This window comes from Martes martes (genome assembly GCF_963455335.1).
Source record: "Martes martes genome assembly, chromosome: 14".
Taxonomy (NCBI): Eukaryota; Metazoa; Chordata; class Mammalia; order Carnivora; family Mustelidae; genus Martes; species Martes martes.
The window spans coordinates 74,826,557-74,838,805 of NC_137902.1; positions in this window are offsets into that span (position 1 = coordinate 74,826,557).

The window sequence follows — 12,249 nt, forward strand, 5'->3', positions numbered from 1 at the left end:
CACTTTTAGGAAAATTTCCTTGTATAATGAAGACTTGCTTTGTTCAAAAAGGCTTGGATGAGCACAGGGCCACGGTAAAAACAGCAGAACAGAAGGCTCATTTGGACACCAAGGACCTAGCAAAAGGTCTTGTGAAATGACATCACTAATAGAGAATTTTTTCCCCAATTAGACTGTTGTAAATTAGGTGATATAAAACTTCTTTTCACCCTGAAAATCTTCAAGGAAATCACAAAATTCATGGTTTGCTTGGAGTGATTGGGGTTTTCTAGGTAAATACTGAATAGTCCATGACATCAGGATTAGTGCGAACCAAACCAGAGTCAGGTGACCCAGCATGAACAAACCCTCAGTCATCCTCTGGGTTGCAAAATATTTGCCTGTTCAGATTAATTTAAATTAAATAGTGGTTACCAGGAGCTGGGGGTTGGGGGGGTGGGAGAGATGTTGTTTAAAGGTACAAACTCACAACTAGTAAGTAAGTCCTGGAGATCTAAGGTATAGTATCATGAATATAGACAACAATATTGTATTCTAATCATCAAACCTGCTAAGATCCTAGATCTTGATTATTCACACCACAGAAAAGAAATGATAATTATATGACATGAGAGAGGTGGTAACTATTGCTACAGTAACTGTTGCTACAATCATAATACATAAATGTATCAAATCAACATTAAATTTGCACAGTATTGTATGTGAAATGTATTTCAATAAATTTATGCATAGTATGGATTCCTGGAAAAGGCCACAGATTTAATGAATAAATAACTTGGAGGTGATGGAACATAAAGGAGTGTTCCTGGTTTTGCTTTTGTGTTTGAAATTCTGCTGCACCGTGAGTATTGTGGACCCAGCTACTAATTAATGAAACATTATATTGGTTGCAAACTGCCTCCATATAACACAGACCGGTCTAACATTATAACCACTGAATGGAACAGACTTTTTTTCCCCCTAAACCTTAGGAATCCAGGACTCTAGCTTACGCCCTGACACCCAGCACTGTGCACCCTCACGTGCACGAACCCCCGCCCCCACACTGAGAATGGGCGGGCTGCTTCTCTTCTCTCTGTTAGGCCTTGTTAACACCATGTGTTTCCATCTGCATCCTGACCTCCATTGTGAGAATGAGGCAGTGTCGCCCATTCTGTTATCTGCACCATCCTGGAGGCATTCCAAATGCATGTTGGAGAGTTTTTTCCTATTAGTCAGAAAATAGAAAGAGACAAATAGCCCTGAAGTCTCTCTCACTTTCTGAGAGTTGTCTATGGAAAATACGATTCACACCACCTGCAAAGGTAAACTCATCCCATTGGACCGAATGGGACAGGCATGTCTTAGGGAAAGATTTAGCTTCCTTATTCTGGGCTCTGGTGCCTAGGGAGGAAAACCAGGGGTATTCTGAGTGGAAGGTAAGAGGGGCAGGTACGATGACCTTGAGAGAGGACCACCTGGCCCCTGTAGAGAGCTGAAGAAGTCTGACCAGCTGTACACAATCTTTCCCATGCAGCAAAACCCTTGCTAGAAGAGATTCCTGAAAGGAAAAAGGTGGAAAGCATAGGGAGGAGACAGAAGACATAGTACACTCAGTTTTTATTTGAGGACTTAAAACCCACGAAAATGATTAGAAAACAATAAACAAAATTGTGTTTATAGTCCAAGTCTCCTGAAATCTTACTATCCAGGAACAATGAATAGATCCACGTTAACTGGGATGACCCGTCATTCCCGGGCTCTTAGTCTCATTTCTCAGTGCATGACATTTGACTCCCCTCAGATACCCACCCAGGAAAATAACAAGCCCCTGGTAGGCGTGTCCAGGGTGTTGATGAACAAGTCGGTCAGAATGACCCGATCACATCTGTTATGTGCAGGCTCGGCATCCCTACGCACTAATGTCCTCCGCCCACAAAACTGCTTCAAAATGTCTCATCATTCTCTGCATCTGATTGCCACCTTGACAGTCCTGATGCCCCGGCAAAGATGATCTCAAATACGTTAGTGCCCGTGAGAGACTGAGGAGAATTTCTCGCATCTGGCTGGGTGTCAAGTGGCACTGAGCACTTATTTGCCAGCCTCGGAGTCCTCTGTGAGACATTCCTCAGCATCTGCCCATAGACCCTTTAACCACAGAGCTCAGAGACAGTCCCCAGGGGCAGCAGACCTCGAATCATGGCCGCTATTTATCTTTCTTCCTACTTCCTGTCAAGTGACTTTCACAATCTGTGCCCAGCATAACACTTACACAATCAACCTCAGAGGCCAACCTGGGCAATGTGGGTTCCACCCAGAGACCACGTGTTCCTGGATTCCCCCCGCCACTTCCTCCACCATTTCCCCCATCACCTAGTTTTGGGAAGGTAGTCATGTGGTTTGACTAATAAGTAAGCTATTTTCCTGTGGTTTACAGTGCAACTGCTTCTTGCTGGGATCTGTACCTTCCCGGGAGGCTGCAAGAGGGAAACTAAAATCCTTCATGTAACACAGTTCAGCGACTCTGACAACAGTTCGGCAGCTCCTGGAATGTTAAACGTGGTGCTACCATACAGCCTGGCGATTCCACTCCTAGGAATATACCCAAAAGAAAGGAAAACACGTTTCCATCAACTTGTACATGAATGCTCATAGCAGCATTATTCATAATAGCCAAAAAGCAGATTCATCGACTGATGAGTTGACCTATTAAGTAAGGGATATTCCCCCAGTGGAATGTTACTCAGCAGTACAAATAAGTGTAGTACTTATTGCATTTATTCCAAAGAAATGTAGCACTGATGCACGTTACAATATAGAAGAACCTTGAAAACATTATGCTAAATGAAAGAGCCAACCACAAAAGGTCTATGGATATGAAATGCTCAGAGAAGGCAAATCTACAGAGAGAGACAGTAGACAGGGGTTGCTTGGGGCTGGAGTGAGGGGCAGGATCATAGGTGTCAGGAAAGGGGTGTGGAATTGTGTTTTGGAAGTGATGGGAATCTTCTAAAATTAACTGTGGTGATGGTTGCACAGCTCTGTGAAATGCTGAAAGCTACTGAATTGGACCCTTTAAGTGGGTGAACTTCACAGTATATAGATTATATTTCAATGTAACTATTAAAAAATCATAATAGCCAAAAAGCAGATTCAACTGATGAATGGACTCTTGTTCCAAATGAACATAAAGAAAGCCAGCTCCTCTGTTGCCTTCTATTTTTAACCTCTAGGTTTGTTTTCATTGTATTGTACCCTTCTTATTACTAGCATTTAAAATGCTGTTACTGCCTATATATTCAAAAGATAGGTTGGAGAACTCACGTACCCTATTGTCTGGGTATGTATGGGTATGAAAATCGAGTCCTATATAATTTTATCTTTAAACACTGGTAGCAAACAACCATTCATGGGCAAGTCGGCTCCAAAGAAGAGTCCAAATGCAGAAGGAAGTTTGGCTTAGTGTAGAAATCTAAATCTACATGCTTACAGATTTTAGAGGACTGTGCATTTTTTAATTTGCAGAATGTTATTTGACCATCATATGCAACTGTTGCAAATACGGTATGGATTCATGAGTACATCTTAAGCCAGGAATTAGAACAAGAAGAGAAGCAAGGAGAAGCCAGTACTAAAGTACTGGAAAATAATTCTTCATTTGGGCTAAGAGGAAAGCTTTGAGCAGATGGATAAATTTGCCTTTTCTCTAATCTAACCACTTCTGTTGCGCAGCTCCTCCCTGCACTCCAAACCCGGTGTGTGTCTCTCAAATCAGCACCCTCCCAACACAGAAACTTGCACAATACAACTTCTTTCCTCTCTGAGCGAAGAAGGTGAGACACAGAGATGCATTTCCCCTGGGCTGGATGTTGAGGTTGTGCAAATCCTGCTCTGCCGGGATTAAGCACCAGATTCTGAGCAGCAGAGATGCCATGTCTGCTTTTAAAAATTTACATTTTTTGTGGGTATCTATGAAATGTGGGACCTGGTAAAGCATGAGGACAAAGTCAGGGGCCTCTCGTCCCTCAGTCTAAGGGTAGTATTGATACCATCTATAGTACCACAAGAATTTATACCATTTATAAATGTATGTCCCTTTATGACGACAGGATAACAAATTGTGAAGTAAGAGAACCAATCAGAATTGCAGACTTATCCAAGTTGCCGGTTTCTCTCACTAAATATCATCTCTGGACTCACAATACCTCATGATACTCCTATTGTTGGGAAAATCATCTGTCAGTTTTGTTTCGCAAGAGTCTCTGCTTTCTATGGTTTCAAGAATGGAGGGAGCCTTTCTCCTATCTATCTACCTGACCATTCTTTCATCAAATCAACTATGAGAACTATACTCCTTAGGTTTTTATTATTATATACATCATGGGTAGAAGTTTTATAAAAATTAAAAAAAAAAAACTCTCAGGATAATATCACTCCTTCAGAGCCTGAAGCATAAACACATGAATTTCTGAGACAGCCATTAAACAATATTACATGGTTACTATTCCCATTTTACAGCTGGGAAGACTAAAGGATTGTCTTAGACCTCACAGATCTAAACTGCACTCCAGGGCCTGGTGTTCCATATTTGGAACATATTTGGGGCAAAGAAAGGAAATTTAGACTCAGTGATTTGACTCATGGATCATCCCACAGATAGTAAACTGAACACGCAAAATTAATCCAGGTCTCCCGTTGCAAACTGTCTCCCACAAGAAAATTTATTGCAAGAGACTACGTTTTACCAAATATTTCTGGATGGTTTCATATCATGTGGTCCCAGAAACGCCTGTATCAGAATCTCCTGCAGACTGTATTAAAAATGCAGTTTCTAGGAGTTCTTGGGAGTCAGGCCCAAGACGCAATGCAGAAAGACCCCGAACTCACTTTCTCCCCCAGAACATATATCAGATTACACCTACCAACAGAACAAGTTCCCCTGAAGTACTGAGGGCTGACTGAAGAGCTACTGAACAACCAAAGGCAGAGAGAATGACAAGAGAAGAGCAAGAGACATTGGAAGGAAGGGAACCCCCGACCTCACCCCCACGCTATCAGTGGCCGTGGGGAAAGAGTGACTGAGGGACAGAGAACACATCCCGCTGTCCTGGGGCACAGAAAAAGGCTGTGGTTTAAAAGAGCAACTAACATATGAAAGAGACAAGGCGCGATGGCCCAGGAGCAGAGGAGCTGGGAGAACACTCTGGGGTAGAGGGACGACCGTCATACGGTTTACGGTTTACGCTCTCACTCCACCTTAAGGCAGAGTCTGGACACCATCACAGGCAGGTCCAGCTGCCACAGGGAGTTCGTAACCTCAACAAGCCCAGAGTCCACAAGCCCACACCAGCTCTGGTCTCACTGAGACACAGAAAAAATGCCAGAGTTTATAAAAGCCAAAGAACTGTGGGGTTGCTCTCTCCTCCTCCATCTTAAAAGCCCAGAATGGAACAGGGTCTCGATGCTGTCAGGGGTGGGTCCAGTCTCCACAGAGAGCTTGTAACCTTACCAACCTCGGTGTTGCTGGGAGACAGGAAATAAGCCATAGCATATTTCTTCTTCTTCTTTTTTTTTTTTTTTTGGTTTTAATTAAAATTTTTTTCTTAATTTGTATTTTATCTTACTTTTTCATTTTTTTAATTTGTCTTGTCTTATTTTAATTTGTGTTATTTTTGGTTTGGTTTTGTTCTCATTTGTTGTGGGGTTTTTTTTCCTTTTCTTCTTTTTTCTTTTTTCCATTCTTCTTTTCTTCTTCTTCTTCTATTCTTATTCTTATTCTTATCATTATCATTATTTTCTTTCTGTAGAAAACCACTGTTTTTTTTCTTCCAATATTTTATTTAAATTCAATGTGAAATTCATTAACATACAGGGTAGTATTGGTTTCAGGAGTGGAATTTAGTGATTCATCACTTACATAACAACACCCAGTACTTATCCCAACACAAGCTCTCCTTAATACGCATCACCCTTTTAGTGCACCCCCACCCTCCTCCCCTCTGGCAACCCTCAGTTTGTTCTCCATAGTTAAGAATCTTTTGTGGTTTGCCTCTTTCTCTGTTTTTATCTTATTTTATTTTTATTTTTCTTCCCCTATGTTCATCTTAAATTTCACACATGAGTGAAATCATATCGAATTTGCCTTTCTCTCACTGACATTTCTAAAAAGCCACTGTTTAAGACAATGACTAGCATATACAGCCACAGCTCCAGCCAGCCAGCAAAAGCCACCAAGCACACAATCTACAAAGGGGACATAATTGACAAGACTATGCCTTCAAGTTTAGGAGAAGTAGCCATTCCTCCTAATCCACAGACATAATCACAGAAGGTCAAGCAAAATGGGGAGACTGAGGAATATGCTCCAAAAAAGAAAAAAAAAAAAAAGGACAAGAAAAAAAAAACTCAGGATAAGAACTAGGTAAAACAGGGATAAGAAACAGGCTTGATAAATAATTTTTTTAAAAAATTTTTAAGTAGCTCTAACATGGGGCTTGATCTCATGACCCTGAAATTGAGGGTCACATGCTCTACTGACTGAGCCAGGTAGGTATCCCACCTGATAAAGAATTTAGAGTAATTATTGTGAAGATGCTCACTGGGTTGGAGAAAAGAATGGAAGAGCTCAGTGAGACCTTCAATAGAAAGATAGGAAATATTAAAAAGAACTAGTCAGAGCTGAAGAATACAAGAACTGAAATATAAAACACACCACAGAGAATCAGTCTTAGATGAGAGTATGCAGGACAAGGTATCTGCCATCTAGAACACAGGGTAATGGAGAGCACACAGGCTGCATGGCAAAACAAAAAACTAATTTTAAAAAATGAGGATAAATGAAGAGATCTCTCAGACAATATCAAGTAAACAAATATTCACAATACGGTGATCCCAGAAGAAATAAGAGAGAGAGGTGTGAAGACTTACTTGGAAGAAATAATAACAGAAAACTTTCCTAACCTAGAGAAGGAAATAGATAGCCAAGTCCAAGAAGCACAGAGATTTCCAAACAAGATGAACCCAAGAAAGTCCATAATACTTAAAATGTCAAAGGATAAAGATAAGAAGAGAATCTTAAAAGCAGCTGGAGAGAAACAAAAAGTTACCTACAAGGGATAACCTATAAGGTGATCAGCTGATATTTCAGCAGCAGTTTTGCAGGCCAGGAGGGAGTGGCATGATATATTCAAAGTGCTGAAGGGAAACACCTACAACCAAGAATACTCTACCCGGCAAGGTTATCATTCAGATTTGAAAGTGAGATAAAGAGTTTCCCTGGACAAAAAGATAAAGGAGTTTATCAGCAGGAAACTAGCCTAACAGGAAATGTTAAAGAGACTTCTTTAAGTGGAAAGGAAATGACTGTGATTAGACATAAAAAAATTATGATTAAAAGATGTAAAATATGGGACACCTGGGTGGCTCAGTGGGTTAAGCCTCTGCCTTCAGCTCCTGGGATCGAGCCCCACATCGGGCTCTCTTGCTCCGCAGGGAGCCTGCTTCCTCCTCTCTCTCTGCCTGCCTCTCTGCCTACTTGTGATCTCTGTCTGTCAAATAAATAAATAAAATCTTTTTTTAAAAAGATGTAAAATATGACAACGTATACATAAAATGTAGAAAAGGAAAGAAAAAGTGATAAATAAAAAGAAAAAAGGGCTTTTTTCTTTTTTTTTTCCAGAATGTGTTTGAACTTAAATGACCATCAAATTAATTTAGACAGCTATTTACTTAGGATGTTATATATGAACTTTATTGTAGCCACAAACACAAAACTTATGGTAGATACACAAACAAAAAAGAGAAAGACAGCCAAACATTACACCATAGAAACTCATCATCCACAAAGAAAGAGCAAGAGAAGAAGGAACAAAGAAAATCTATAGAAACACCAAGAAGACAAATTTTAAAATGGCAGTAAGTACAAACCTGTCAATAATTACTTAAAAGTAAATGGCTTAGGGGCCTCTGTGTGGCTAAGTTAGTACAGTGGGTGACTCTTAACCTTAGGGTCATGAGGTTAAGCCCTATGTTAGGTGTAGAAACTACTTAAATATAAACGGCCTAAATGCTGCCAAAAGACATAGGAGGGTAGAGTGGATAAAAATATAAGACTCACCAATGTCACCTACAAGAGACTCACCTAGACCTAAAAACACATACAGACTGAAAGGGAAGGGATGGAAAAACATTCACCATGCAAATGGAAGAAGACAGAGGGAAAAAAGGCAAAGTAGCAATACTTACATCAGATAAAACAAACTTTAAAATAAAGACTGCAAAAACAAACAAACAAAGACTCTAACAAGAAAAAGAAGGGCATGACCTAATAATAAAAGGATCAATTCAACAAAAGGATATAACAATTGTAAATATCTACACACCCACTGGAGCACCTAAATACATAAAGCAAATATGAATAGACATAAAGAGAGAATTGATGGTGATACAATAATATCAGGGTACTCTAACACTCCATTTACCTCAAAGGATAAGTCACCCAGACAGAAAATCAATAAGGAAACAATGTCTTTGAATGATGGACATATAATGCCACATGGACATAACAGGTATATACATACAGAATATTCCATCCAAAAGCAGAACACACATTCTTTTCAAGTGTACATGGAACATTCTCCAGAATAAATCACATATAAGGCCATTAAACAAGCCTCGATCAATTTAAGAGGACTGAAATCATACCACGCATCTTTTCCAACCACAATGGTATGAGACTAGAAATCAATCACAAGACAAAAGCTGGAAAAACCACAAACACATGGAGATTAAACAATATGACACCAAACAACAAATGAGTCAACAAAGAAATCAAAGAAAAAATAAAAGAAATACATGGAGACAAATGAAAATGAAAACACAGTCATCCAAAATCTTTGGGGGACAGTAAAAGCAGTTCTAAGAGGGAAGTATGTAGAGATACAGGCCTACCTCAAGAAACAAGGAAAAACTCAAATAAAGAATGTAACCTTACACCTAAAGGAACTAGAAAAAGAAGAACAAAACCCAAAGTAAGTAGAAGAAAGGAAATAATAAAAATCAGAGTAGAAATAAATGACACAAAGACTAAAACGACAATAGAGAAAATTGATAAAATGAAGAACTGGTTCTTCAAGAATGTAAACAAAATTGACAAACTCTCACCCAGACCTATCAAAAAGAGAAAGTACCCAAATAAATAAAATAAAAAATGAGAGGGACATCATGACTCACACCACAGAAATACAAAGGATTATGAGAACACTATGAAAAATTATATGCTAACAAACTGGACAACCTATTAGAAATGGATAAATTCCTAGAAACATACAACCTTCCAAAACTGAACCAAGAATAGAAAATCCAAACAGATCAATTTTAAGTAACAAAATTGAATTGGTAATCAGAAAACTACCAAAAAGTAAAAGTCCAGGACAGGATGGATTCAGAGGGAAATTTACCAGATATTTAATGAAGAATTAAAACTTACTCTCCTCAAACTATTCCAAAAATATAGAAGAGGAAGTAATGCTTCCAAATATATTCTATGAGGCCAGCATTATCCTGACACCAAAGCCAGAGAAAGACACCACAAAAAAAGAAAACTGTAGGCTAATATCCCTTATGAACATAGCAACGAGAATCCTCAACAAAATATTAGCAAACTGCCTACAACAATACCTTAAAAAGATCACTCACCATGAGCCGGTTGAAGTTATTCTAGGGAGGCAAGCGTGGCTCATACTCAGAAATCAATTAACACCATACACCATATCAACAAAATGAAGACTAGAAATCATCTGGCCATCTGAACAGATGCAGAAAAAAGATCTGCAAGATTCAACATCCATTCATGATAAAAACTCTCAACAGAGTGGGTTTGGAAGGAATATACCTTAACATAGTAAAGGCCATATATGAAAAACCCATAGCTTGCTTACATCATACTTAATGGTGAAAAACTGAGAGCTTTCCCTCCAAGGTGAGGAACAAGACAAGGATGTCTACTCTCACCTCTTTTACTTAACATAATACTGGAAGTCCTAGCCACAGCAATCAGACAAGTAAAAGAAATAAGAGGCATCCACGTTGTTAAGAAGAAGTTAAACTGTCACTATTTGCAGATGACACAATACGATACATAAAAAATCCTAAAGACTCTGCAGAAAAACTACTAGAAGCAATCAACAAATTCAGTAAAGTGACAGGATACAAAATTAATACAGAAATGGATGGAACTTCTACACCCAAATAACAAAGTAGCAGAAAGGGAAATTTAAAAAAAAATCTAAAATTGCATCAAAAAGAATAAAATACCTAGGAGTAAACTTAACCAAAGATGTGAAAGACCCATACTCTGAAAACTATAAAACACTGACGAAAGAAATTGAAGATGACACCAACAAATGGAAAGACATTACATGCTCCTGGATTGGAAGAATTAACATTGTTAAAATGTCCACATTACCCAAAGCAATCTACAAATTCGATGTAAGCCCTATCAAAATATCAACAGTATTTTTCTTTCTTTTTTTTAAAGATTTTATCTATTGGGGCGCCTGGGTGGCTCAGTGGGTTAAAGCCTCTGCCTTCGGCTCAGGTCATGATCTCAGGGTCCTGAGATTGAGCCCTGCATTGGTCTCTCTGCTCAGCAGGGAGCCCGCTTCTTCCTCTCTCTCTGCCTGCCTCTCTGCCTACTTGGGATCCCTATCTGTAAAATAAATAAATAAAACCTTTTAAAAATATATTTATTTATTTATTTGAGAGAGAAGGAGGGAGGGAGGGAGAGAGAACATGAGCAGGGGAGGGGCAGAGGGAGAAGCAGACTCCTCACTAAACAGGGAGCCTGACACTGGGCTCTATCCCAGGCCCCTGGGATGATGACCTGAGCCGAAGGCAGACATTTAACTAACTGAGCCACACAGGGTCATCCCCCGCCCCCAACAGCAGCTTTCACAAAACTAAAACAAATATTACTAAAATTTGTGTGGAACCACAAAAGACTCCAAAGACCCAAAACAATCCTGAGAAAGAACAAAGTTGGAGGTACCACAATACCAGATTTCAAGATCTACTATAAATCTATAGTAATCCAAAGAGTGTGGTACTGTCACAAAAATAGACACATAGACCAATGGAACAGAATAGAGACCTCAGAAATAAATCCACAATTATATGGTCAATTAATCCATAACAAAGGAGGCAAGAATATTATACAATGGGGAAAAGATAGTTTCTTCAACAAATGGTGCTGGGAAAACTGGACGGCTTACAAAAAAAGTGAAGCTGGACCATCTACCAAATACAAAAATGAACTGAAAATGGATTAAAGACCTAAATATGAGACCTGAAACCATAAAAATCCTAGATGAGAGCAAAGGCAGCAGTTTCTCTGACACCAGCCACAACAACATTTTCTTGATATGTCTCCTAATGCAAGGGAGACAAAAGCAAAAATAAACTCTTGGGACTACATCAAAATTAAGAGTTTTTACATAGCAAAGGAAACCATCAACAAAACAGAAAGATGACCTACTGAATGAGAGAAGACATTTGCAAATGCTATACCTAATAATGGGTTCATATCCAAAATACATAAGGAACTTATACAACTCAATACTGAAACACCACACAATCCAATTAAAAAAATGGGCAGAAGACCTGAACGGGCATTTTCCCAAAGAAGACATACAGATGGCTGACAGATACATGAAAAGATGCTCAACACCACTAGTCAGGGAAATGCAAATCAAAACCACAATGGGATATCACCCAATACCAGTTAGAATGGCTAAAATCAAAATGACAAGAAATAACAAGTGTTGGTAAGGATGTGGAAACAAAGGAACCCTTGTGCACCGCCGGTGGGAATATAAATTGGTACAATCACTGTGGAAAACAGTATGGTGTTTCCTCAAAAAATTAAAAGTAAGATGTATGTGATCTAATAATTCCACTACTGGATATTTACCCAAAGAAAATGAAAACACTAAATCAAAAAGATAAATGCATCCCCGTTCACTGCAGCATTATTTACAATAGCCAAGATATGGAAGCAACCTGAGTATCCATCATTAGGTGAGTGGATAAGGAAGATGTGTACACACACACACACACAGACACAAACACACACACACACACACACACACACACACACACAGAAGAATATCACATAGCCACAAAAAAGGATGAGATCGTGCCACCTGAGACAACATGGATGGACCTAGAAGGTATTATGTGAAGTGAAATCATCAGACTTAGACAAATACCATA